Source organism: Protopterus annectens, chromosome 17.part0 (genome assembly GCF_019279795.1).
Source record: "Protopterus annectens isolate FY-2018-M chromosome 17.part0, PAN1.0, whole genome shotgun sequence".
In the NCBI taxonomy this organism is placed as follows: Eukaryota; Metazoa; Chordata; order Ceratodontiformes; family Protopteridae; genus Protopterus; species Protopterus annectens.
Window position 1 is genome coordinate 310,253,270 of NC_056751.1, and position 27,593 is coordinate 310,280,862.

General features: G+C 46.5%; 1 protein-coding gene across 1 annotated transcript in view; it reads left to right on the forward strand.

Annotated features, from left to right (window-relative positions):
* QSER1 (glutamine and serine rich 1) overlaps window positions 1-27,593 on the forward strand; it is a gene marked incomplete at its 5' end in the record, with an annotated part of 2,529,639 nt that overhangs the window by 2,063,586 nt on the left and 438,460 nt on the right. The window lies entirely within an intron of this gene.

The following is a 27,593-nucleotide window of genomic DNA, read 5'->3' on the forward strand; positions in this document are numbered from 1 at the left end:
GAAATACTGTGTGTATCTATTTTTGTTCCAAGAGAATATTCCTCACCAGTGTCAGTGGTGAGGACTGAGCCTCCTTGATTACTTTCCCAGAGAAGGGATGTCACAGGCCACAACACTACATTGCTAACATATTTATTAAATAATCACATGGGTTTGCATTCATTCATAGAGAAAAAATGTAAAAACAGTTTCCATTATGTCATGCATTGTGTGTGTTCTTTTTAACAATTTTCATTCACTTCAGTATTATAGAAGTTGCTGAATTCCTTACTACTTTAAACCTCATTCGTCCTCAACATTATTATGTATGTGTTGTTCATGCAATTTTTTTTTTGTTTCTATCAAGTTTCCCCATTTTCTCTTTTGAAGTTCCCTTCTCATATTATTTTATCTCCTTTACAATATCCACAACTTCCTTTTCATTGGGAATTGATTTTGACTTCCATTGTCTAGTAATTGCTTTGTGGTAGCCAGTTACATTAAACTTTGTAAAAACCTTACCCATGTCTGGGCAATTCAGATTCTGTATCCATACTTGTAAGAATCATTCCCTTAGTTTCAACCAGTTGTTCTGCAATATTTCTGACAGTGTACTGTGTAGGGAATTTTTAAAAATTGTCATCTCATTACATTCCCAAAAAATGTTCCCAATCCCTCCTCTTTTTCCCCATCACATCTCTAAGATTTGTATTTATCTGAGGAAAAAAAAATAAAAGACTCTTCTGAAGTCTACTTGGTATACTTAAACATTTCCATGCAAAAATCCTAAACCTTCTGGACTCTTGCGTACTTAGGAACCTTACAAATTGTTCCATTGTTCCTTTGTAAATTCCTTTTATTTTCTCTCTTCTCAGTATTTTCCAGTTTCCTTGGATTGATTCTTATATTTATCGTGCCGTATTTTTTGCTATTTTTTAACAACAGTTTTCTTTCGTATAACACTCCCCTATCCATTTCTTTTTGGCTGTACTCTATTGATCCTTAATAAGGAATGCTGTTGCTGTCATGCCATCCAAACTTCGGCTTAGCCTGGTCCCATTCAGTTGCCTTTCACTCCTGAATTGTCTGCTCCAAGTGCCATTGTTCTTTTACTGATTTCCTCTAATAAAGTTAATCCCATTTTTACTTATTTCCTATAGGTCCCTACTTGCAAAATACCTAGTCGTAAAATGTCCTTTCTTCATTCCTATGTTGGCTTAATTCTTAGAAACATTTTGCTACTTTAGCGATACAATATTCTATGTGATATTTTTTTTCCCTGAAGGACTTTCATCAGAATCCTAGTGTTTGTTTATCTGTCAGACTTCCACACCATTTCATTATCATCTTTTCCACTTTTATTTATAACTTTCTGCTTGATATGTATGTAACTCAGCTTTATAGCTCTTAACTACCCTTCAAATCAGGTAACTAAACCACCGTGTTCTACAGGGAGAATCAGCTTATCCAACTTAACTCTTGATTTTTCCCTATCAAATTCCTTCAACTCTTTAGTTGTCTACATCATCTGCTCATGCCTGGCCTATGTGTAAGACTAAGGGGACTAAAAATGTATTCACTGTTTGTCTGACTGTCCTTATCCACAATCAAGAACTTACGGTTTCTCAATTTTTGTGTTTTTTTGTTTGTTTTTTCAACACACACATCCTTAGCTGCCATAACAGAGTACTTTTTTAATCTGTACACCTGAATAGTTCATCTTTTGTTCCTATAAGTGTGGGTGTTGTCGAACCAATTCATATGTTGGTACATGGTTTACCACAGTAATATTTGATTATCTTCGTTTTGTATCCTAAAAAGACTTGAAACAATCTCAAAATGTTCCACAACAAAACAAAGAAATATCCCTTTCTGAATTTATCAAGTACAAAATAATATCTGCAAATAAAACTAAAATTCACAACATGGAAATATTTCTGGAGTTGTCAAGTACGAAGTAATATAGCTTGCAAAAAAAACGAACTTGATTATCATTACAGTTGTGTCCTTGAATATCCGAGTTCCTTATTTTCTTTGCCAGTTCCTGTAAATATGAAGCATATAACAAATGGCAAATAAGCCATTTCCCAGTTCCTTTTTTCAAATGCTGCTTGTCAGAGAAGAAATCTGTCACTTAAGTTCTTACCCCTGACCCTTCATATATCATCCTAATTAATGCCCCCTGACCCTTCATATATCATCCTAATTAATACCCCTGACCCTTCATATATCATCCTAATTAACCCTATATTCTATCGAGGAAGCTAATCTTAACATTGCCATACTCCTAAAGTCCCATCTTACTCTAAATGCCTTCTTGCATCAAGACCCGCCACCATTTTTTTGTAATATTCTTCTTCCCTCTGTATCATAATAATTCTTCTGTTTATGTTGTCACATTTGTCTCCCTTCCACTAAACCCCATTTTCTCTTATCTATAAATTTTGGTAACACCTGTGCCATTCTGTTAGCAGGTATAGTCATGGTTTAAGATTGATATTGGTCAATATGAAGCTGTATCCGAGGTATCTTTGCCTTCTCTGGGTAATACAACCACCACAGATTTCTTCCAAGATGCTAGTACTATCCCTTATTTTAAAATATTGTTAAAATCTTCCAGATCTTTGTCACTCTTTTTCCTTCCTAGCTTTCAAATTTCCACAGAAATACCACCTTTTCCTGGGAATTTCCCTGTTTCTACATCATCAGTTTTCTATTATCCCTTCCATCTCAGCTATTAATTCTTGAGCTTCCTCTTCCTGTAACCTTTCTGTAGTTAAATGTTCCACAGATGTTTGCATTTGTAGTGTTTTGTGGTTTCCCCATACATTTGTGTTATCCAAAATTTCATATTTCCAGAATATTCCTAATACCTGTGTAGGATCACTGGCTAGTTTTCCTGTCGTAAGCTCTCTAAGTTTAGTAGCAATTCTAATTTCTGTTGCCTACGTCATCATGTTATGAGTTTTTGAGCTCTGGAGTTATAATAAAGCACGTGCTTAACAGCAGCCCTTTTGTAAATCCATATACGTTATCCAAATACTCCCTTATTTTCTCTTTAGCACTCAGCAATTGCTCCTTCCTTCAGTACTCTGTCATCTTTTTTCTTTTTTGGCATAAGACTATTCTTCATACGGAGTTTCTAATGTAGTAATAAATTTCTATAAGGATAAAGTATTGTTACTCTTAAAACAAGGATTTTATTAATAATAAAGGTATGTATCCTCTTCCTTTTGGGAGGAAGTAGGATAGCACATTTGTTACAGCGACCTTGAAGTTCTACTGGTTTGGTAAATATTCATGTCCTATTCACATGTTGCAGTATTCTTACTGTGGGATCCTCCACCTCAGGCGACCCGAATGTCTGCTCCTATACAAAATCTTAAGCCTGGTTGCTGTTGGTGCGTGGGATGTCACACGTAGGACCATAAACCAGGGGTCTTAAATGTGATGTCTGCATGCACGGACATCAGAACTTTTCTGCCACAGTCAAACGTCAGATCGATCGCTCCTCATCTTCAAGATGCCTAAAGTTAAGTACCCTGTTGGGGAATTCTTATTTTGGCTTGAGCTTGGCTTGTCTGTCTGTCCTTAGCCGTTATTCGCTAAGAAAGGTAAATGCAGATGCGAATGTCAAATTACGCATAAAGACTCCCATGATCTTTGCTTGTTCTGTTTAGGCCGGGAACACAATCATACCTCCTGTGCTATCTGCCAGTCTTTTGTTCCCAAAACTCTCAAGCATTCTGTCTGTCCTCAGTTTGTATTTGGAGAACCAGAGGCTGAAGAAGTTAGCGTTAAGAATGGATCTGGAGTCGGCCACCCATGCGGAACCGCCAAGAAAAAAGGCAAAAGTTTCAAGGCCTACCACCTCTGCCCCTCCACCAACCGCTAGTATAGGGTTTGAGGGACGTCCACTAGAACCATCTACTTCTGCGTCTACCCCTGAGGAACCCTCTTCCAAAGTATTGGTAGACACGTCCATGGAGGTTCTTCCGGCATCCGTTATTACCGAAGTCGAGGGGGAACCAGGCTCCACCGAATGACCTTCTGTGATCCAGGATTCCGATTCATCCTCTTTAGGCCAGATCCCTGAAACTAGGGCCACAGATTCTCCTAAATTAACTCCTTTAAAAAGGAGACAAAAAAACAAACATTTGTCTGCTCCTTCGGAGGGACAACCAGACTGACGATCCTTCACACCATCTTTGATGCAGGCCTTCAGCCTCCTCACCACCCACTATACCTGTACTTTAGCCCAAGACCTACATCAGCTACCTCTATCCTTCCTTCCATTTCTCAGGAAGAAGCCTTATCCTCTTCCTCAGATGAGTCCGTTACATAATCATCTCAAATAGCTTCCCGCTTGGAATGCTACTACTCTGATGAAGATTCCATTAAGGGAGACTCCCCTCCAGAGGACCTTACATTTGAAGAGACTATAACAAAAATGGGGGAGTATTTTAAATGGGATACTACCCAGTTGACAAATTCAAAAAAGGTATTTTGAGCTGCTCTAGGTTGAATCACCCTCCCCATTAGCCATCCCTACCTAGATGCATTTGCATCAGTCTCAAAAACCCTGACACTCAACCACTTGCTCCCAAAAAAACTGATTGTTTCTGTAAGGTCCCTGATAACCACAGATTTCTAGTAAAGCCCCCCCCCCCCCCCGGTGGATCTCGTAGTGTTAGCAGTGGCCCCAGACAAACAATCTAGACTTATTCCATCCTCATCACCCCTACCTTCAGACAAGGATATCAAGGTAATGGACAGGCTGGGCAAGAAGATGTACATCTCTTCCACCCTAGTATTTAAGGCAATAACTACCAAACCCATATGGTGAAATATGCCCTAGATTTGGTATCACAGGCTTCATCCCTACTGTTTTTCTTGCCTGACTCCCTTAAGGTGGAAGTGGCATCTAAGTACTCCTTGGCATCTCAGGTTGCAAGGCACTCAGTAAAATTTAGTTATGATGCAGCAGAGGCATCTGCTACATCTGCATCTGTGCTTTGCAGATACTCATGGCTTAGACTCCAGCCACTGCCTAAAGACTTAAAAATCCAAAATTTTGGATGATCCACTGGATCATAACCTCCTGTTCGGGAAACAGTCTGCAGACCTGTTTAAGAACCTACAGGAGAAGAGTGAAGAACTCCAAGATTTTAAACACTTACTGGTCTCCACAGTACCAACATTCTACAGAAATTACCCTGCTAAGACCTCCTATGTCAGAAGAGCCCCTGTCCCTGCCACCTCTTTATCTTCCAGACATAAGGGAGAAGGAGACGATCCTCATCTAGGACAGCCCCTTCTCAGCTCACCAACAGACAGCCCTTTCAGGACAAAAACAGTAACAGTAATGTGTGACTGGCTCAGTCACCTTCCCCACTCATCCCTGCCTATCTCACTGTCTGCCTCTCTGGAAAGAAATCACCTCAGGCCACTGGGTTCTGGCAGTAGTGGTAAAAGGATATTTACTGTCTTGGCAGGAAAAACCCACACCACAGGGCATTCCCATCCCACCCAGAAAACAACTTCACCTAATTCCTCACAGTATCCAGGACCTTCTTGCTCCTGGAACCATAGAACCTGTTCCACCAGGCCAAGAAGGAAAAGTCTTCTATTCTAGGTTATTCCTGGTACCAAAAACGGATGGCCATTGGAGGCCAACCTTGGATTTATCTTTCTTAAACCTCTTTCTGAAAGCCCTTTGCTTTAGAATGATATCCCTTCAAAACCTACTTCCACTTTTGCCACCAAAGGCTTTCATGGCCATTTGGGACTTGAGGCTTACCTTCGCATTCCCATATATCTAATCCACAGGAAGTACTTATGTTTTGCTGGACCCTGTTCACACTTTCAATTTACTGCCTTGCCCTTTGCTTTATCCACTGCACCAAGGGTCTTCACCAAGTGCCTAGCTCCAGCCATAGCCTACTGCAGGACCAAGGGCATTAAAATCTGCCACTATCTGAATACCATTCTCATCCTTGCAGAAGGGGAAGACCCCCTCAAAAATCTACTGTTCTCCATGTCTCTTCTCCAGGGGTTGGGATTCACAATCAGCCTCACAAAATCATCCCTCTCCCCAGCTCAGGACAAAACGTTCCTGGGATACAGGATTCAGACAGACCTGATGAAGGCTTTCCTCCCTCAGGACAAGGTAACTTCCCTGATCAACCACTTCCAGGACCTTCTCCAGGTTGACCACTTGTCAGCCAGACATTTCATGCTCCTACTGGGCCTTATGGTAGCCACAATACCTATGCTGCCGCTAGCCAGGATGCACATGAGGAAGTTACAGTGGTATCTAACAAATGTGTGGTCCCAACACAGTCACCCTCTAGACTTCCAAATACCTTTCCTGCCGTGCTTAAAAATAGAATTGAAGTGGTGGATTCAACAGATAAAATTGAATCCAAGGCTGCCCCTCCAACCCCCACCACACCAACTGAACGAATGCACACAGATGCCTCAGATCTGACCTGGGGTGCTACCATGAATGGCCTCAAAGTACAAGGACTCTGGCAAACACCCCTCCTGAAAAAACACATCAACATAAGGGAGATGACAGCAGTTCAGTTAGTCCTGAAGGCCTTTCTCCCTCTTTTGCAACCAGGCCCTCTACAGTTCTTCACGGACAACACCACTGTTATGTGGTATATCAGCAATCGGGGGGGGGGGGCAGGTCTTGGCTACTCTGCAGGCTAGCAATGCAAGTTTGGGAATTAGCCTCTTGGAACAACATATCTCTGCAGGCAGTCTATATTCCACCTCAGGACAACCACAGATCAGATCATTCTCTCTGCATCACAAGTGGATTTTGCACAGAAAAGTATTTCTAGACATTGTCCACCAGTGGGGCACACCACAAGTAGATTTATTTGCCCCCCCCCCCCCGATCTGGAAATTGAGAACCTTTTGTACAAAGGATCCCTCCCCAGTAGCTTGGAGAGTGGACATCTTTACCATCTCATGGAAGGGACCGTTTCTGTATGCCTTTCCTCTCATTCAGAATGTCGTCCTGAAAATCAAGAGGGACGTGCCATAAATCTTGCTGGTGACTCTCTCTTGGCCAAAGCAGCATTGGTTCCCCCTAATGCAATCCCTCACCCAGGGATTGCAGCCACAAGGTGGACCTACTCGCACAACAGAAGGGAACTCTCTCTCATTCATCCACACCTGGAGGTGGTTAACCCTCTGGGTGATAAACTTTTAGTCCCCTTCAGACACTGCTACACTGAGGACATGCTATCTCTCCTGCAGGAGGCCAGGAAACGCAACACAAGAGATCCTACATTTCCAAATGGGAAAGGTTCTCCAAATGGTGTCTCCAAAGGCAAAGGGACCTCTTTGAAGCGGATGTTCCTCTAGTCTTAACCTATATGTGTGAACTCATAAAATCAAGCCTTTCATACTTTTCACTGAAAATTCAGATCTGAAGTAGTTAACTTAATTTTATCTGCAACCTGTTGATATTCGGATCCATATCGGATCCGAGCCGGTAACTTATTTTCTAGCATCTGCTTTGAGCTCCTCCCCCTACCCATAATACACCACCATCTCCTATCTTCCCCCAGATTTCATTTGCCATGCCATAGTGAGCATAGTGGTCTACTTTGCTCTGAGCTTCAGGTATTGTAAGTGTGTTTACTTCAGTCTTTTCTGTGTGAAAATGGTTTAGTTTTCCCTTCCTCCCCTTTAGTGTACGCTGTTCGTCAGTTCTAGTTTAAAAAAAAAAAAAAAAGGGTTTTCTTATTAGAGTAGTCTCTAGGCCCACTTCCCATCAGTGTGTGTGCTCTAGTGTGTTGTGCTTTCTCTTTTGGAGTGACTGTTAGTTTTGGGCTATGGCTGATCAGCCTAAGTCAGTCTTTAAAAAATGCAGTGTGTGGCCATAAGCTCTCACCGGCTGATGGTCACACTCTGTGTGTAATCTGTTTGGGAGTGCGTCATTTATCTATTCAGTGTGCAATTTGTGCCAGTTTTAACCCTAGGGCCTTCAGGGATAAGAAGGCCAAATTGGTTGCCAAGGCTTCTCCCTGCCGCCATGCTGGATTCTGCCACAGCCTCAGTTTCTGGTACTCCCGCCAAACCCCCCCCCCCTCAGACAGGGAGGAAGAGGGATAGGCCTCGCAAGAGGTTTCCAGATAGGGAATCCCTAGTCCATCATCAAAGACTCTGAGTCCAGCTTCTCCTAGGCTCTGCTCACCCCGTTTCATGCCGGACCCGATGGAGTCTTCAGATCCGAAGCCTTCCTCACCTTTGCTTCGCAGACCAGCCAGATCCGAGTCGGTCGCCTCTTCACGATCGACTCTGAGAGTCTATCGGATTTGCACATGGACAGGATGATGCGGAGATTCATTCAGACCCAAATACAGTTGGGAGTCTTGCCAGGCCCTTCTCCCTCTGGAGGGGGGACCTCCATGCCCTTCTTCCGTCCTATTTCTCCTTCCCCGATCCGTGCGGTTGCTTTGGGGTTTTTGGATCCGAGACTCTTTGGAGCTGGTAGCTCGGCGCCGACAGTTCTTCCAACCTAGACTTTGGCTGTTACCTTGAGTTCCTTGGATCTGTCCAGTTCAGATCCGAGTGACTCTCGGAGCTGTGGACAGGGAGTTGGGCCCGAGGGAATGGATCCATCTTCGGCGCCGACCTTTGTGGATCTGAACCGTTCCCTTGGAGCTCAGGCTACCCTCGCTTCAGCTCCGATTCCCATTCCGGACCCGGGGAGAGCTTTTTCCTTGCTGTGTGCCAAGGAGGTGCGCTCTCCTTCGGCGTTTGAAGTGGTGGAGAGGGTTCTCTCCCAGGGATTGAGATCTCAGCCCATCTCTTCGGATTCCACCCAGACTCCACTGGATTTGGCAACAACTCCCTTCAACCTGTCTCAGGGACAGCCCGTGCCAGGGGATCCCCAGGTTATTCCCCTTGAGGAACCCCCCCACGGCTCACGAGTCCTCTTCAGAGTCCCAATGAAGAAGGCCTCAGTAAGCGCAAGTGCAAAAGGAGGCACTTGGACTCCCCTGAGTCCCTCACTACAGACACGGATTTAGATGGAGAAGGTTCCCCCAGGTCGCCTCCCGAGGATGTTTCCTTTGGAGACATCATGGAGATCCTCTGCCAGAGAGGAGGTTGATCAGCCCCAAAACCTTCTATGTATGAGTCCATATTCCTGGAAGCTTTTGACATGGGCCCATCTACTTCCTGGGTGTCCCCGCCAGTGGACCCCTTAGTGGATCTTATCGCCACATGGGCATGGAAGGAGCCTAACACCATAGAGCCGATCCCCAAACACCCTGACAAGATTCTTTCTCCTCCCATGGACAGACAACCTTGGTCTAAAGGAGCCCCCGTTGATACTATGGTGGTCGCAGCAGCCACCAAGAAGGAACAAGCGCAAGAGAGTTCCTCAGTCCACCCTCTGGACAAGGAGTCCTGGTCGATGGATAGGTTTAGGAAGCTAGGTTATTCATCAGCGACCTTTTCCATCCATGCGCTGAACTATTTGGCACACGTTATATGACTGCAGCGAGACCTTGTCTCGGAATTCGCTGAGTCTCCCCCAGAGTCTTTATCGCAGCAGGACAAACAACTGTTCTTTGCAAAGTTGTCGACACTGAAATCTGTAACAGACATGTCCATGTGCCTCCTTTCCCACGCCACGGAAGGAGCAGCTAGGGCACCTGGGACAGGCGTAGCCATGAGGTGACATGCCTTGCTCAGTTTGTGTCAGTTTGCAGACCCTTTCAAGGAGTCATTTACCAATGCTCCCTATGATGGTTCCTCCCTTTTTGGGAAGACAGTATGTGACACTCTTGTCCAGAGCGAAAAAGACGGGGAAGACTTTGTCTGCCGTTGGGATCCCCTTTTCTAACCCTCAGAGGTCCTTTTCTAGGAACCAGAGAGGGCAAAAGAAGATGTGGTTCTGGAAATCACGGAGTTTCAGGACAATTCTTCCCCCAAAGGCAGAGGGGGACAGGATTGATGCCGACCCAGAGGTAGAGGGGGTCCCAGGAATTTCGGGTTTAGGGAACCTTTTTCTGACAGGCCCACGCAGCAGCCCTGAGGGGTTTGCCCGACTGTCCTACTCTGGAGGCAGTCGGGGAGGTGGGGATTGTCCTTGCACCCAGTGCCATGGGAGTCCATAACTGCAGATCATTGGGTGCTAAAAATAATATCCAGAGGCTACACTATCCTATTTGTTGCCCCTCCAAGTGCTACAAGACACCTCCTGGATGTCCCACCCACTCACAGAGAGGCCGCAGCCCTAGAGGTTTCAAAGCTGCTTTACAAATGAGCTATCGAACCGGTCCCCCTCGACCAGTCTGGATTAGGCATTTACTCCAGGCTCTTTATAGTGCCAAAAAAAAAGGGGAACCTCAGACCCATTTTAGGCCTGTCAACCTTGAACCTGTCTTTCGCCAAACAAAAGTTGCAGATGGTCACCTTACAGTCCATTCTACCCTATCTCCGAGAGTGCGACTGGATGTGCTCGTTAGACCTCCAGGATGCTTATTACCATATCAAGATCCACAGAAGCTCCAGGGGGTTTCTTCTCTTCCAGCTGGGAGCCAGCCACTTCCAGTTCAGAGCTCTACCCTCAGCCCCCTGGGTGTTTACCAAGGTAATGGCAGTAGTAACAGCTCACTTGAGGCTTCAGGGAATTCGGGTATTTCCTTACCTGGATGACTGGCTCTTCGCTGCATCCACCAAGCGTCTTCTTTGTCTGGTCTGAGACTACTTCCTTCTCTTGGCAGATTGGCTGGGGATTACAGTCAATGTTCACAAATCCCTTTTGTAACCTGTACAAGTCTTCGATTTTATTGGGGCACGGCTAGACACTTTGCAACTAAAAGTCTTCTTAACGCCAGACAGGATCTTCAACTCTGGTACCACATTGCTCTAATCTTGGACCTCAGATTTCCAAAGGCGAGCGATGTTCTCCGAGCCCTGGGCTGTATGGCTGCCGCAATCTCTATCCTCCCCTGTGCATGCCTTCACATGTGGGGTCCTTCAATGGACTCTAGCTGTTCAGTGGTCTTGGCTAGACCTTCGCATGGATTTTCTGATGAGGATCAGTCACACCTGCAGGATGTCTCTCCTTTGGTGGCTCCATTCACTGGATGTTGCAGCAGGATGCCTTTTTGTGTCATCTCCAGCCCAAGCCACAGTGACCACAGACGCCTCCCATCTCAGGTGGGGGGGGGCACAGTTCGGGAAGGATGGTCCAAGGCACGTAGTCCCAGAGACCAAGTTGCACATAAATGCTCTGGAGATGAGGGCAGTGCTTTTAGCTTTGAAAGCCTTCCACACTGTCCTTCCTCTGGGTACGATTGCAATTCAGTCAGACAACATGTCGGTTGTCTGGTACATCAGCAAGCAGGGGGGAACCAGATCTTAACCTCTGTGTCGCGAGGCCATGAGAGTGTGGGAGTGGGTGATTTCTACCGGTCAGTTTCTGATCACAACGCACATCCCGGGACGCTCCAACATTTTAGCAGACAGATTGAGTCGGGCTATTCTACTGCCATATGAGTAGTCTCTGAAACAGTCAGCGGAGGAGATATTCCTTGCATGGGGACAGCCTTGCTGCGATCTCTTCGCATCTCCTTCCAAGGCGAAGTGCAGCGAGTTCTTCGCTCTGATTCCCTCACCAGGGGATGCCCCCAGAGACACTCTAGTCCATGTTTGGACCCCTGGGTTACTGTATGCTTACCCGCCGTTACCACTCATTCCGAAGTTTCTTAGAAAGTTTGCCAATTGGGGTGCAAAGTGATCCTCATTGCCCCCATTCTGGCCTCGTCAAGTTTGGTTCCCCTTCTTTTGGTCTCATCTTCTAGCTCCTCCGTGGATTCTGGATCCCTGCTCGGATCTAATCTCTCATCCTTCAGGTGCCTACCTTCCCAATCTGGACAGTCTCAAGCTGACAGCTTGGCTGCTCCAGTTCCCTTGATTGCCAGGACTCCTGGTCTTTCATCCCCTGTTAAATCTATACTAGTGGCTTCTCTTAAAGATTCCACTAGGAAAGTTTATTGCAGTAACTAAAGATATTTCTCTATGTGGGCCTCTCAGAGGAACCTGGATCCGTTTTACAGCCCCTGTTCCAGTGGTGTTGAGTTTCTCGACTAGTATTTTTCAGCAAGGAGCTAGTTCCTCCACGGTGAAAGTACAGCTGGCAGCGATTTCTAATTTTCATGTTGGTGAAAATATGATCACCCTGGCCTCTTCTAGGCTGTGTAAAGCCTTTCTAAAAGGCACATTTCTTTTGCGTCCTCTTATCAAAGATTCACTTTGGTTCTCCAGTCATTAGTAACTCCTCCTTTTGAACCTGCAACATCAGTGGATTTAAAGTTTTTATCTTGGAAGACAGCCTTCCTAGTGGCTATTATGTCTGCTAGGAGGGTCTCTGAGCTTCAGGTTTGTCTGCCGTGCCTCCTTATTTGGTCTTTCATAAGGACAGGGTCTCTGTCCGTACAAATCCTTCTTTTCTACCAAAAGTGGCATCTCAATCAAACATAAACCAAACAATTAATTTACCTGTTTTCTTTCCAAATTTTCAGAACAAGTGTGAATATAAACTTCATTTGTTAGATGTTTATAGACAACTTCGTTTTTATCTTCATAGAACACAACCCTTCCATAAGTCCGATCAGTTATTCGTCTCATTTTCTAAATCTCATTTGGGAAAGGCCATTTCCAAGGTTTCTTTAGCCAGATGGATCACTGATTGCATTTTACATATTTACAAAGCCAAGGGTTTATCTCCTCCTGGTCTGGTTAAAGCTCACTCTACCAGGTCCATAGCGACTTCTGCTGCTTTTTGGTCTAAGGTTACTTTGGATGACATTTGTGCAGCAGCAACTTGGGCAAATTCACATACTTTCATCTCCCATTACAAATTAGATCTGATTTCCAGAGGGAGAGCATCCTTTGGCTCTGCGGTGCTCAGGAATATCCTTCCATGAGGGCCTCCCAGGATTTTTGAGTAGCTGGGGACTCTGTTCCACAGGTTGCAGATAAAATGAAGTTAACTACTTCAAATAAAGACGTTATGTACTCACCATAATGTTCCATCTGAGTAGTTATACTTCATTTTTCTGCAACCTTCCCACCCTCAGTCCCCATGACCTTTTCATGTGGATAAACAGGTTTATTTAGTTTGAGTTGCTAAAGTGTGTGGTTGCAGCAAACTCGATCTGAGGGGAAATGGGAGATGATGGTGTATTATGGGTAGAGGGAGGAGCTCAGAGCAGATGCTAGAAAATAAGTTGCCGGCTCGGATCCGATATGGATCCGAATACCCACAGGTTGCAGAAAAATGAAGTGTAACTACTCAGATGGAACGTTATGGTGAGTACATAACTTCTTTTTGTCCACCATCTCTGCCTGCTTACCTTTGGAACCCTCCTCTGCTGCCCAGATTGGATGTTACTATTTTTAAAAGGGGTCTTTCACATTAGGCCACCAAAGAAGCCTATCCCAACTCGTTGGGACCTAAATTACGTCCTGGAAAAACTTGCACTTGCCCCTTTTCAGCCATCCAGCTCTGCATCCCTGCAGATGTGCACATGGAAAACAGTCCTGTTGGTAACCCTCACCTCAGCCAGAAGGGTCTTGGAGTTACAGGTGCTCATGGTATCCCCTCCCTACACTATCTGTCACAAAGATAGGGTGACCCTGCGTACCAACCCCACCTTCATGCCCAAAGTGGTCAGTGAACTGTCACTAAATCAGGCTATTCACTTACCTACCTTCTTTCCCACTCCTAAAAATGACAGTGAGAGAGTACTGCACTCCTTGATGTCCACAGGCAGTGAAGGTTCTATTTGGGCAAAACTAAGACCATTAGAAAATCTAATCACCTCTTTGTATCCTTCCATCACAGGGCCCTGGGCAAAGCAGTATCCAAACAAACTATCTCCTGCTGGATTAGAAAAAACTGTCTGCTTCTGCTATTCCTACCACAGAAGGCACTTGCATCAGGGTGTCAGGGCACACTCTACTACAGCAGTAGCCTCTTTTGGGGCCTTCTTCAAGCACCTGGACACAACTGCCATCCTTGAGGCAGCGACCTGGTCCTCTGTACATACCTTTACCAAACATTACAAAGTGGGCAGTATCTCCAAAGCCAGAGCAGGATTTGCAAGGGCAGTCCTGCACGGATTTCTGGAATCCGCTACCTCTGCCTCCACTCTTTCTCCTTAAGCTGTGATACTCTTCCCACAGTAAGAATACTGCAACATGAGAATAGAAGAGCATAGAATAGTTGTGTAAAATCTTACCATAACCGTAGATGTCCTTCTCTTCCATGTTGCTATATTCCTTCCCTCCCACCTTACCCCCCTGCATTACCTTCGGGGTATCATAAGGCACTACCTAGACTATGGTCACACTGGGCAGTCAGTTGCAGTCCACCAGTGTGGGGGACATCATTCGGCATTACCTAGACTACTGTCCGACTGGGCAGTCAGTTCTGAGGTAAATGCATGCAGACAGCACATTTAAGACTGCCTCGTTTATGGCCCTACATGCGACATCCCTTGCACCAGCAGCAACTAGGCTTAAGAGTTTGTATAGGAGCTGACGTTTGGGTCATCTGAGGCCGGAGGATCCCACAGTAAGAGTACTGCAACATGGAAGAGAAGAACATCTATGGTTATGATAAGATTTTACACAACTATTCTATGTAGTGCTTTCAGGATGCATCTTAGTACTGTAGCAATTCCATGAACATACACCACCATCCACAGAGTGTACTATCAAATAGAGAACCAAATTCTCTTGCCAGGCCTTTCTTCCTATATCACAGAACAGGATACTTGTCCCCATATATGATAAATCCTTTGGGAAGGTTCACTGTGTCAGTAATTCATAATATCCATGTGTTCCTAAGCAGTGCAATATATTCCACTGGATGTGGAAGAGTTGAACTAATATTACAAAATACTATAGTTATAGTAAGTCCATTAAATTATACAGGTTATAAATATGCGAGCACTGTATAACTGCAGACCAGGATAAATGTTTTAAAGAATGCAGGCAAAATATGTACAGGTACCTGTTTGGATAAAAGTTCAGTATATATATGAAAAATATGTACATAACTGGGTTGATAGTCCCGTAGGAGAAATATTGTATAGCAGCTCTGTATTCAGTTTGCTAACATGATGTTAGATCATTAGATCACTGTTGCAGTAACCCAAGATCTGAAGTAGGAACTTCATTTGTCAGCAACCTTTGGGATACGGATCCGATCTCGGATCCGAGCCGGCAACTTCTATCACAGCATAGATCCGAGCTCCTAGCTCCTAGCTCCTCCCTTTACCCATAATCTCCTACCAACCCTGACTGACCTCAGATCTAGTTTGCCGCTCTTCAAGCAACAGCTAGATTCCAGAGCTCTTGGTCTAATTTTGTGAGAAAAGAAAGTTTTCATTTTTTTCTTGTGCTCTTTTTGAGCGAGTGTTTGTGTGTGTGTTTAGGTGTTCCTTAGCGCTAATTTCACTCTTTTAGCTTAAATTAGCTTAATTTTTTATTTCTCCTCCCTGCCCTCGCTGGTCGCAGTGTGTGTGTGTGTGTGTGTGTGTGTGTGTGTGTGTGTGTGTGTGTGTGTGTGTGTGTGTGTGTGTAGAGGCCTAGCGGGTGTGTTTTCTTTTAGTGATGGAGGCCCCTAAAGCCATTTTTTCGAAATGCACTGAGTGTGGTCACAAACTTTCACCAGCTGATGGCCACACTTGGTGCGTTGGGTGCCTTGGGGTTGAACACCTCTCCTCGGGTTGCGCGATTTGCGCTGCGTTCATCCCCAGGGCACTTAAGGATCGGAGGTCGAAGCTGGTTCTGGTGGGCCTTTTGCCCCCAGACCCGGCTCCGGCCTCCGGTACTTCTGTGACCACTACCCAGTCCTCGGTAGCGGCCACTCCTGCCCCCCTCCCTCCGACCGGGACTCAACCTCCCACTGTGGCTTCGGAGGTGAAGGGAGGCCAGGCAAGAGAAGCGGAGGGAAAAGCACCTTAAGCGGCGGACCGAGGACTCCTCTTCAGCCCCGCCTGCCAAACGGGCTTCTCCCTCCAGGGTTCGGGCTTCTCCCTCCAGGGTTTCTGGTTCACCTCCTCCTCGGATCCGATCCCCTTGCTTCTCACCGGGACCCGAGGAGGAGGTGACCCGGTCCCCGTTGAGGTCATCGAGGCGGCACTCCAGGCCTGCCTCGGTGGCCTCCTCGAGGTCCACCTTCAGTATGTCAGATGCGGACATGGACCGGATGATGCGGAGGTTCATCCAGGCCCAGATGCAGATGGGAGTGCTCTTGCCTCCCCCCCCCTCCGGGGGGAAGCTCGACCCCCTTTTTTGCTCCTATCGCTCCTTCTCCGACCCGCCTTCCGGGTTCAGAGCTGTCAGAGCCGAGCTGCGTTGGATCCGGGGGTGGGTCGGAGCCGACAGTGCTAGGCACTTCGGCTCCGACGATTCCCTCGAGTTTGTCGGATCCGACCTCTCGGAGCCGTTGGCCGAGCTTCGGATCCGAGGGACTCTGTGCTTTTGGCCCCGTCCCGGTCGGAGCGCGCGGGTCCTTCGGATCCGATAGTCTCGGCTCCGGGTCCGATCCCCGCCTCGGATCTGAGTGGGAGTCGGATCTCGGATCCGTCAGAGAGCGGCTCCCCCTCGGCTTTCACGGTGGTGGAGAGGGTACGTGCATCCAGGCCTCCGGTCCCGGCTTCGGCTCCCCCCTGCACTCCCTCTCAGCTGGTCCTGGCTCCCCTCACCCGGCCTTCGGGGCAGCCTGCTTCAGCGCCTCTAGGTGTTCCATTGGAACAGGATATTGCTGGTGAGGACTCCTCGGATAGCCCCCCCAGGAGGTTCCTCGCAAGTCGAAGTGCAAGAGGAGGCACGTGGACTCCCCTGAGTCCCTCACAGAAGATACGGACTTGGATGAAGGGGAAGGCTCCCCAAGGTCACCCCCCGAGGATGTCTCCTTTGGAGACATCATGGAAATGCTCAGAATCAGGGGGTGGTGGTCTGCCCCCAAGGCTTCCTCCGACGAGTCTGTATTCCTAGAGGCGTTCGAGGCAGGGCCATCTACCTCTTGGGTGTCCCCTCCCCCCGACACCTTGGTGGATCTTATAGCCACTAGGGCTTGGAGGGAGCCAGACACTGTAGAGCCTGTTCCCAAGCGCCTGGACAAAATCTTGAGCCCCCCCGTCAGAGAGTACCCATTGGAGCAGAGGTCCCCCTGTGGATGCCATGTTGGTGGCGGCAGCCACCAAGAGAGAGTTGGCTCAGGAGAGCCCCACGGTTCATCCGCCGAGCAAGGAGTCTCGCGCGATGGACCGCCTTGGGAAGCGGGCCTTCAGTTCAGCGACCTTCTCCATGAGGGCCCTGAACTATATGGCACACGTCATTCGGATGCAGCGGGATCTAATCAAAGAATACGCTGCTCCCCCCCAGGGTCCATGTCGGAAGGGGACAAGCAACTGTACTCCTCCCGAATGTCCACCCTACGTTCTATTTCCAACACCTCTATGGGGCTTTTGTCTCACGCTACTGAGGGAGCCGCTAGAGCAGGCGGAGTCGGGCTGGTCATGAGGAGGCAAGCCTGGCTCAGACATTGTGAGTTCTCGGAACCCTTTAAGGCGTCATTTTTACGAATGCCCCTTTTGATGGTTCTGTATTGTTTGGCAAAACCGTTCGCGACACCCTTGTCCAGAGCGAGAAAGATGGGAAGACATTGTCTGCCATCGGAGTCCGCTTCTCTGCTCCCCAGAGGTCCTTTGCCAAGAACCAAAAGGGTCAGAAGAAGATGCGGTTCCGGAAATCGTATCAATCCCAGTCTGCTCCGGAGAACCAGACCTCTCGTGGCAGAGGAGGACAGGGAGGACGCCGCCCTAGAGGCAGAGGGGGTCCCAGGAATTTTGGGTCCAGAGAACCCTTCTCTGAGAGACCCACGCAGAACCCCTGAGGGGTTGCCCGGCTGCTCCACTCTAGAGGCAGTCGGAGGACATTTTTCGAGGCACCTAGCAATGTGGGAGTCCATAACAACGGATCGCTGGGTGCTTCGTGTTATATCCAGAGGCTACCAAATTCCCTTTTTTGTAACCCCCAGAATCAGAAGCCTCCCCGATGTACCACCCAATCAGAGGGAAGCGGCTGCTGCAGAAATTCAGCAGCTCTTACAAAAAAGAGCCATCCAGCCCATCCCCCCAGATCAGCTCAGATCAGGGTTTTACTCCAGGTTCTTTCTGGTGCCAAAAAAGACGGGGGACACTAGGCCCATCCTGGACCTCTCTCTCTTGAACCTGGCGGTACCAGAAGTAAAGTTCCGGATGGTCACACTGCAATCTATTCTCCCACTACTGCGGGAGAACGACTGGATGTGCTCAATAGACCTCAAGGATGCGTACTATCATATTCTCATAGACAGATGCTCCAGGAGGTTTCTCCGCTTCCGGCTGGGAGCCAGCCATTTCCAGTTCAGGGCCCTTCCCTTCGGTCTCACCTCAGCCCCCAGGGTGTTCACCAAGGCCTTGGCGGCGATAGCGGCCCACCTGAGACTCCAGGAAATTCAGGTCTTTCCTTACCTAGACGACTGGCTCCTTACCACCCCAACAAGGCATCTTCTTTGCTCATGCAGGGATTATTTCCTCAATCTGGCTACACTCTTAGGATTGACCATCAACATGGCCAAATCCTCCCTGGCTCCTACACAAGTATTGGATTTCATAGGGGCGAGGTTGGACTTCAGACTGATGCTTGCTTTCTTGACTCCAGATCGGCTTCAGAACCTGAGGTTCCACGTGCAGGCCATCCTTCAACTTCAAGCTCCTTCGGCGGAATTGGTCCTGAGGGCTCTAGGGTCCATGGCGGCAGCAATTCCGCTGCTGCCATTGGCCCGGCTGAATATGAGGGTTATACAGTGGACCCTCCAGGTACAATGGTCCCTATCTCGCAATCCCCTGTCTCATCCCATTCCCCTAAGCAAGGTTTGCAAAAGGTCACTCGTGTGGTGGCTCCAGTCCCCCAATCTCCACACGGGACGCCCTTTCTCGCTGCCTCCGCCAGTCGTCACAGTGACCACGGACGCTTCTCACCTGGGGTGGGGGGGCACTATTCGGGCAGAACAGTCCAAGGCACGTGGAACGACATAGAGACCTCATTGCATATCAACGTCCTGGAGATTAGGGCGGTGCTTTTGACGTTGCAAGCACTTCACAACCCTCTTCTGGTGGGGACGATTGCAGTACAGACGGACAACATGTCAGTCGTCTGGTACATCAACAAACAGGGGGGAACCAGGTCTTACCCTCTCTGCCGCGAGGCCATGAGAGTGTGGGAATGGGCGATATCCACCAACCGCTTTCTTATCGCAACGCACATTCCGGGACGGTCCGACATTTTAGCGGACAGGCTCAGTCGTACTATCCTGACTCCTTACGAATGGTCTCTCAATCCTCTAGTGGCAGAGCAAGTATTTGCCCGATGGGGGCGACCTTGTTGCGATCTTTTTGCCTCTCCCTCAAATACCAAATGCAACGATTACTTCGCTCTGATCCCCCCTCTGGGGGAGTCCCCGAGAGACTCTCTAGTTCATGCTTGGCCTCCCGGTCTGCTTTATGCTTACCTGCCTCTGCCCCTGATGTTGAAACTATTGCAGAAAGCCAGTCGGTTGGGGAGCAAGATGATCCTCATTGCCCTATTCTGGCCTCGTCAGACGTGGTTCCCTTACCTATGGTCTCACCTGATTCATCCGCCCTGGATTCTGGATCTCCTCCCTGATCTCATTTCACACCCCTTGGGTCTCCCGACTCTGAACCTGGCCAACCTAAAGCTGACGGCTTGGTTGCTCCAGTTCCACTCCTGATAAGGACTCCTGGAATCTCTTCACCAGTCAAAGCCATTCTAGTAGCAGCTCACAAGCCTTCCACCAGAAGGGTCTATCGGAGTAAATGGAAACGTTTTTCCATTTGGGCAGAGCACCGTCATTTAGATCCCTTTACGGCGCCGGTAGTGTTGGTTCTAGATTTTCTAACTTCTTTATTTCACCAGGGGGCTAGTTCCTCCACGGTCAAGGTGCAACTTGCAGCAATTTTACACTATCATGTAGGGCAGGAGTCAGGCCCGCTTATTACTTCCAAATTGTGTAAGACCTTCCTTAAGGGTACCTTCCTCCTCAGGCCCCCGGTCAAAGAGGTGGTACCTCCATGGGATTTATCCCTAGTTTTACAGGCCTTGACTAGTCCCCCTTTCGAGCCGGCGGCCACTGTTGATCTTAAATACCTCTTTTGGAAAACGGCCTTTTTGGTGGCCAAAACTTCAGCCAAGAGGGTCTTGGAACTCCATGCTCTCTGTGTCAAACCACCGTATTTGGTCTTTCACCCAGACAGAGTTCACCTCAGGATCAATCCGTCTTTCCTACCTAAGGTATCTTCGGAAGCTAACATTAATCAATCTATTAATCTTCCAGTATTCTTCCCCAACTTTCAAAACAAAGGAGAGTATAAGCTGCACTCTTTAGATGTGCACAGACAACTACGTTTTTATATTCATCGAACTACTGGTCATAGGCAATCCGATCAGTTGTTTGTCTCCTTTGCCAAAAACAACTTCGGCAAGTCAGTTTCTAAAGTTACCCTCTCCCGATGGATATCTAGTTGTATTCTCTTAGCATATCAGAGCTCGGGAAGGCCTGCACCTCAGGGAGACCGTGCTCATTCTACTAGGGCCTTTGCTACATCGGCTGCTTTCAAGGCTAGGGTTTCCCTGGATGACATTTGTTCCGCAACCACTTGGGCTTCATCTCATACCTTTATCAGCCACTACAAAGTAGATATTGTCTCCCAAGGTAGGGCGTCTTTTGGCTCTGCAGTGCTCCGGAATATTCTTCCATGAAGGCCACCCAAGATTTAGGTAGCTGGGGACTCTGTCCCAAAGGTTGCTGACAAATGAAGTTCCTACTTCAGATTAAGAAGTTATGTACTCACCATAACGTTCCATCTGAGTAGGTATCTTCATTTGTCTGCAACCATCCCCCCCCTCCTTCCCCCTGACCAAAATGATCCTACTTGGGGTTCTTTAGATTAGTTCCCTCTGAGACACAGTATTAGCTGTGCTATGGGGCAAACTTGATCTGAGGTCATTCAGGGTTGGTAGGGGATTATGGGTAAAGGGAGGAGCTAGGAGCTTGGATCTATGCTGTGAATGAAGTTGCCGGCTCGGATCCGAGATCGGATCCGTATCCCAAAGGTTGCAGACAAATGAAGATACCTACTCAGATGGAACGTTATGGTGAGTACATAACTTCTTATTATATGGAGTGTACTGCCAAGGATCAGACCAGCTAGACAGCTTTCAGAGCTTTAGAGCAGCTTCCATGAATCCTTGCCATAGTACAACTCGAGAAGAGCAATGTAAAGTCATTAGCAAGGCCACCAAAACTTCACAACTTTCTTGCCATTGAAGTGCGTGCTTACTTGTGGGCTTCTAGTGATTGGTCAGCCAGCTCTTTACCAAGGCTGGGCAGGTAAGTACCCTGTTTGGGAATACTTTTCACTTCATTTGTTGTGAAGAAAAGTTGAGCTTTTCTGTCAAAAATTTTTAAGAAAAGATAGTACAGGTTTGTGTATTGGTTGTGATTTAAAAAATTACTTTTTTTCCCTGTCAGGTTGTTTCAGTGAGTTCCCTAAATTCTGCCACTGCCCATTGGCAGACACCTTTTTCGTCAGACAGATGGTGATGACTCCTTGTGGAAATTACCTTAAGCGTTGGATGTTGAGGAAAATTGTTAAATTTCTTTCAAAAAGTGTTAGGGACTGGGGCTGCTGTGTACATGTGTAAAGTAAATTGCAATATTTACACTCACTCTCTGTATTTTTAATATGCGGCTGTGGCAGACACATGGGTGACTATATCTATGCTGAGGTTGAAGGTAATGTGTCCATTGTTGTTCGTGTTTCACTGTTGCAGTCATTACATTTGGGTAATCTGCTGACAGGTTGCCGTCATTCGGCCTGATTAAAGTCTTGGGTCCTGTGTCGGTTGCTGTCCCTTCTTTCATGACGTCCGGTCGTTAGGGGTATAAAACATGCAGCTGACGCCATTAAATCAGTCTTTCTTGCCGCGCGGTGCCCGAAGCAGAAGCAGTTCGCAAATGCCGGCCGACTCCTGAAATTTTCGTTTTCGAGTTTCAGAACCTAAGTCTTCAACTAAAAGCTAAGTACCCCGTTGGGGAAACTTTCTTGCTCCTTACCGATGTCAGTAAAAGTTAATAACTGCATTACTTGTGGGAAGCAAATACCTCATAAGGATTTTCATTTGTACTGTATTCCTTGCCTAGGCCCTGACCACAATGTGCCTTGCTGTTGGTTTTGTGCTAAATTTAATCAACGCACGATTAAACGTCTGTATATTTTTGCTTCTAAATATTTTGGCTCAAGTTTTAATTATCCAGAAATGTCATCGGTTAGCAATCCGACTACCAGAATACCTAAAAAATGCCAAGAAAAAGACCGAGACAGACCGTCGAGGTCCAAAACCGACGGCGATACTTCTAAGCTAGTCGCCGGTTCACCGGTACTCAGTGAGGCACTTTCGCAGCCCCTGATACCCACTATTTCTGATTCGCTGGCCTCTACTGAGACCCATTCGGAGTCCGGTATGCTACGAGATGCTTCAGTTATGGAACCAGTGGATGTCTCTACCTTAGATGGGTCCGTTGCAGCTGTGTAGGCACCGGCTTCTGAGGGTGTTTTCAGGCCTACAGATTTGTATATTAGGCAGACGCCATCTTCAAAACTAGGGCCAAAATCTAAATCTATGTCTAAAAAAATGACACCTGGGCCACATGTGCAGGCCCCTGTGCCTAAAAAACAAATGATCAAAATGGCTGAAGATTTAATTACTCTGGTCAGGGGTAGCCAACCCCCTCCTTCTAAGAGGCGTAGGCAAGAGATTGATTATGAATCTTCTGAACAGGATTCTATTTCTTCTGACTCTTCTAATGAACAGGATTTGTCATTTCCTACTTATGAGGACTCTGATGCAGAGGATTCCATCCCTTCTGCCTCTCCCCCCTGAGGATTTTTCTTTTGGGGAAACTTTACATGCCTTAAGGGAACATTTCCACTGGGAAAGTCAGGATTTCTCTGAATCTAAAAAGAGACTTAGGGATTTTCTTCTACTTCCTCAGCATAGGCCTTTGGTTATACCTCCTGTTTTAGACATTGTTGATGATGTATTTTCAGAATCTAGTATGACTCCTACTTCTCTGCCTCCGGCTCCTTGTAAGCCAGACAGATACTACAGGGTTCCTGACTCCCACAAATATCTTTTCAAACACCTTCTTGCTGATCCTGAAACCATTTCTCAGGGTCCCAAGGGCATTAAGGCCTCTACTGCCAAAAATCCTACCCCTTCTGTTAGAGACTCCAGGGTGATGGATAGGTGGGTAAGAAGGTTTACATGTCTGCAGCCTTGGCAATCAGGGCTTTAAACTGTCAATTTCATATGCTTAAATATCAGCAGCATGTCATGGGTCTACTTAAACAGAAACTGATGTTAATCTCTGACTGTGTGGAAAATAAAGAATTGCAGGATTTATTGCATTCAACTGAACAAGTTGGAAAACATACTTTGCAGTGTGGTTTTGATTCCTTGGAGGCCTCTTGCAGGGCTGCTGTAACTGGATCTGTGCTAAGAATGCATGCTTGGTTCAAAGAGCAAACTGCCTGACCATGTTAAGCAAAATTGTTGGATGCTCCTTTACAACAGGACCGTCTCTTTGGTAATAAGGCTGAAGAAGTGTTAAAAAGATGGAAGGTAAAGCTAAATCTATGCAAACTGTGAAAGATTTCTTACAAGTGCAACCTCCAAAATTTAGTAGGCACTGGCCTACTAAGAACTGGTCCTTTCCAGTCCCCTCGAGAGCCGCTCAAGTCAAATCAAGACATTCCAAAGGCTCCAGGTTTTAGTCACAAGGAACTTTTAGAACAAAACAATGGGTTGCCTCCACCTCCAAATCTGGAAGCAACTAGGTACCTCCCTATGGTAAACAGTCTCAATGACTTCCCTGTACAATCACCAAACACTTAACTCTTAGCTGCCCCTTTGGGGGGAAAACTAGCACTTCATGCACGAAACTGGCAACTTATTACCCAGGACAAATGGGTTTTAAATCTAGTATCCCAGGGATACAGATTTCACTTCCACACGTTGCCAATCCCAAACAGATGGCCAGATCTGCCCCCAAATCAGTGGGCAGAGGCCCAGAAACAAGTTCTGTCCCTCATGAACATGTGGGCTATTCAACCAGTACCAGAAAAGGAATAGGGACAAGGTTTCTATTCCAGACGTTTCCTGGTACCCAGAAAAGACAAATCATGGCGTCTAATTCTGGACTTATCCACTCTAAACACATTTCTGGACATTCCAAAATTCAAGATGCTGACTCTTCAACAGTTACTACCTATGGTAGGCAAAGATGCCTGGTTGGTAACTCTAGACTTAAGAGGCTTACCTGCATATCCAAGTCGGGGAATCTTGCAGAAGATACCTTCGCTTCAAAGCAGGCTACTTGCATTACCAGTTCTCTGCACTGCCTTTTGGCTTATCTACTGTGCCCAGGGTCTTCACAAAGTACCTGGCACCAGTAATTGCATTTGGCAGACAAAGAAATATTCAGATATATCCATGCCTGGACGATTCTCTAATTCAGGCAGAAAACAAGGACATTCTTCTAAAGCATCTGGCGTTTGTAAAAAGGGTTCTAACTTGTCTAAGGTACGCCATAAACGAAAAGAAATCACAATTGGTACCCTCTCAGAAAATTACATTCCTGGGTGCAAGCTTGAATGCAACTGCCCAGATGACTTACCTTACGCCAGAAAAGCAAATTCAATTGATGACTTACTTCAAACAGGTGGACACAAAAACCCAGCTATCTGCAAGACAAATTCTGCAGGCCTTGTGGTTCATGGCCTCCTGCATTCTTCTAATTCCATATGCAAGACTGCATATGAGGAAACTTCAGTGGTACTTAAAAAGTTTATGGAGTCAACATTGTCACAGCCTGGAAACAATGATTCCTATTATACCTTGCCTGCAACTAGAGTTCCTATGGTGGGCAGAGGCCTGCCACCAAAACAAGGGACTGCCATTCACTCTACCCCCTGCCACCCAAACCCTAACTACAGACGCATCAGACTATGCTTGGGGGGGCCCACCTGGCAGGGAGATGCATTCAGGGCAAATGGAGCCCAAACCAAATGCATCTGCATATCAACCAGAACGAGATGCTAGCTGTACAGAATGCTCAGACAGCCTTCAAGGACTTACTTCATCCAGGACAACTACTGATAAAGACGGACAACACCACAGTTAAGTGGTACATAAACAAGCAGGGGAGTACACATTCCTACCCCCTTTGCAGACTAGCCATGGCTTTGTGGAGCACAGCCTTGACTTACCAAATACATCTTCAAGCTCAATTCCTGCCAGGAAAGCAAAATACTCTGGCAGACCTAAGCAGAAATCTTATGGACCCGCACGAATGAAAACTGGATCCACAAATCTTCAGCATGTTAACACAGAAATGGGGGAGCCCAGACATAGATCTATTTGCCTCTCCCCAGAATTATCAGTTGGACAAATTTTGCACAAGAACTCATCACAAAAAAGCACGGAAAGTGGATGCTCTGTCCTTCTGCTGGAAAAACCTATCAGTCTATGTCTTTCCCCCTCTGCCCCTACTCTCCAAGGTTTTACTAAGTCAGACAGGAAAAACCAAAAATGATCCTAATTGCTCCGGATTGGCCTCGCAAGCACTGGTACCCACTTCTAAGGAATATGTCTCACCTTCCTCCATGGTACTTGCCTCAAATACCTCATCTACTGTCTCAGCAGAACTATCAAGTTCTGCACACTCAGCTCAAACTCTGAATCTTGCAGCATGGCTAATCAACTAATTATTCAAACACCACCTCTCAGTAAATCTGTGATGGATGTCATTTTGGAAGCCAGAAGGCCTAGTACTAGAAAATCTTATGCTGATAAATGGAAGAGATTCTGTGCTTGGAACCAAGCACAAGGAATAGACACAGCAAAGCCCAATATTCCTCAAATTTTACAATATTTGACTGAGATGCTTGACAAAGGCCTATCTTTTTCTTCAATAAAAATCCATGCCTCTGCCATCCCGGCTCATTACAATACAGAGCCTCCCCTCTTTTCTCATCCACTGCTTAAGCAGTATCTTAGAGGGGCCAAAAATCTAAGGCCTCCCAGAAAAGCACCAACTCCTGCATGGTACCTCAATTTTGTGCTGGAAAAACTCACCCTGCCTCCATTTGAACCAGCAGCTACTGCGGATATAAAAATTCTATCTTGGAAAACAGCTTTTCTTTTGGCAGTCACTTCGGCAAGAAGGGTTTCAGAGCTACAGGCTGTCATGGCAGTGGAGCCTTTTATTATATTTTACCCGGACAGGGTGTCCCTCAGGACCAATCTTTCTTTTATGCCTAAGGTGGTATCCAGTGTGGCTCTTAACCAGACCATTCACCTGCTAACATTTTACCCAAATATCGCAGAACAAGGGGGAATGGATTCTACATTCATTGGATGTATACAGACAACGAAGATTCTACTTAAATAGGACCAAATCTCTAAGAAAGTCTGAGCAACTACTGGTAGCATTTGCTGCAGGATCAGAGGGGAAGGCTATATCAAAGCAGACTATTTCTAAATGGATAAGCCACTGCATTCGTTTCCGCTATTTGCACCATGGTAAACCTGTGCCCAAGGGGATCAGATCACATTCCACCAGGGCTGCCTCTACTTCAGCAGCTTTTCTCAGAGGGGTTCCAACCAAAGACATTCTAGAATCTGCTACTTGGAGCTCTGTTCATACCTTCACAAAGCAGTATAATTTACCTCTCTTCTCCAAATCCAGGGTAGGCTTTGCCACTGCAGTCCTGCAGGGCCTTATAGCCACTCCTAATGCTGTTTAGTTCCATCCTCCCATCCATAGCTTTGGGATTCTATCCAAATGTAATGACTGCCACACTGAAACACAAAGAACATAGTACAGTTGTGTACACTTACCATAAATGTAGATGTTCGAGTGTATTCACTGTTGCAGTCCGGGTTACCCACCTGCCATCCCCCTTTTCTATACCTTTTCTTTCCGTCACTATACTCAAAAGCCTTTGTGGTTTATTTGCTTTTAGTTGAAGGTAAAGTTTGTCTCTAAAAGTACATATATATATTTACTGTTTATTTATATATATTTTTCCTCCCCATTTGGGGGGCACCTGACATCTGGGGCAAGAAAAACTGAATAAAATGGCATCGGCTGCATGTTTTATACCCCTGACGACCTGACGCCATGGAAGAGGAGACAGCAACCGATGCAGGACCCAAGACTTTGTTATTCAGGCCGACTGAGGGCAACCTGCCAGCAGATTACCCAAATGTAATGACTGCAACAGTCAGTACACTCTAACATCTACATTTGTGGTAAATGTACACACCTGTACTTTGCATATAGTCTTCAGAGCATCACCTTCTCTTATTTCAAACAGAAATAGCAGCAGTACTTTGCTTACAACATTTTCAGTAATTTCTTTATTTGTCCT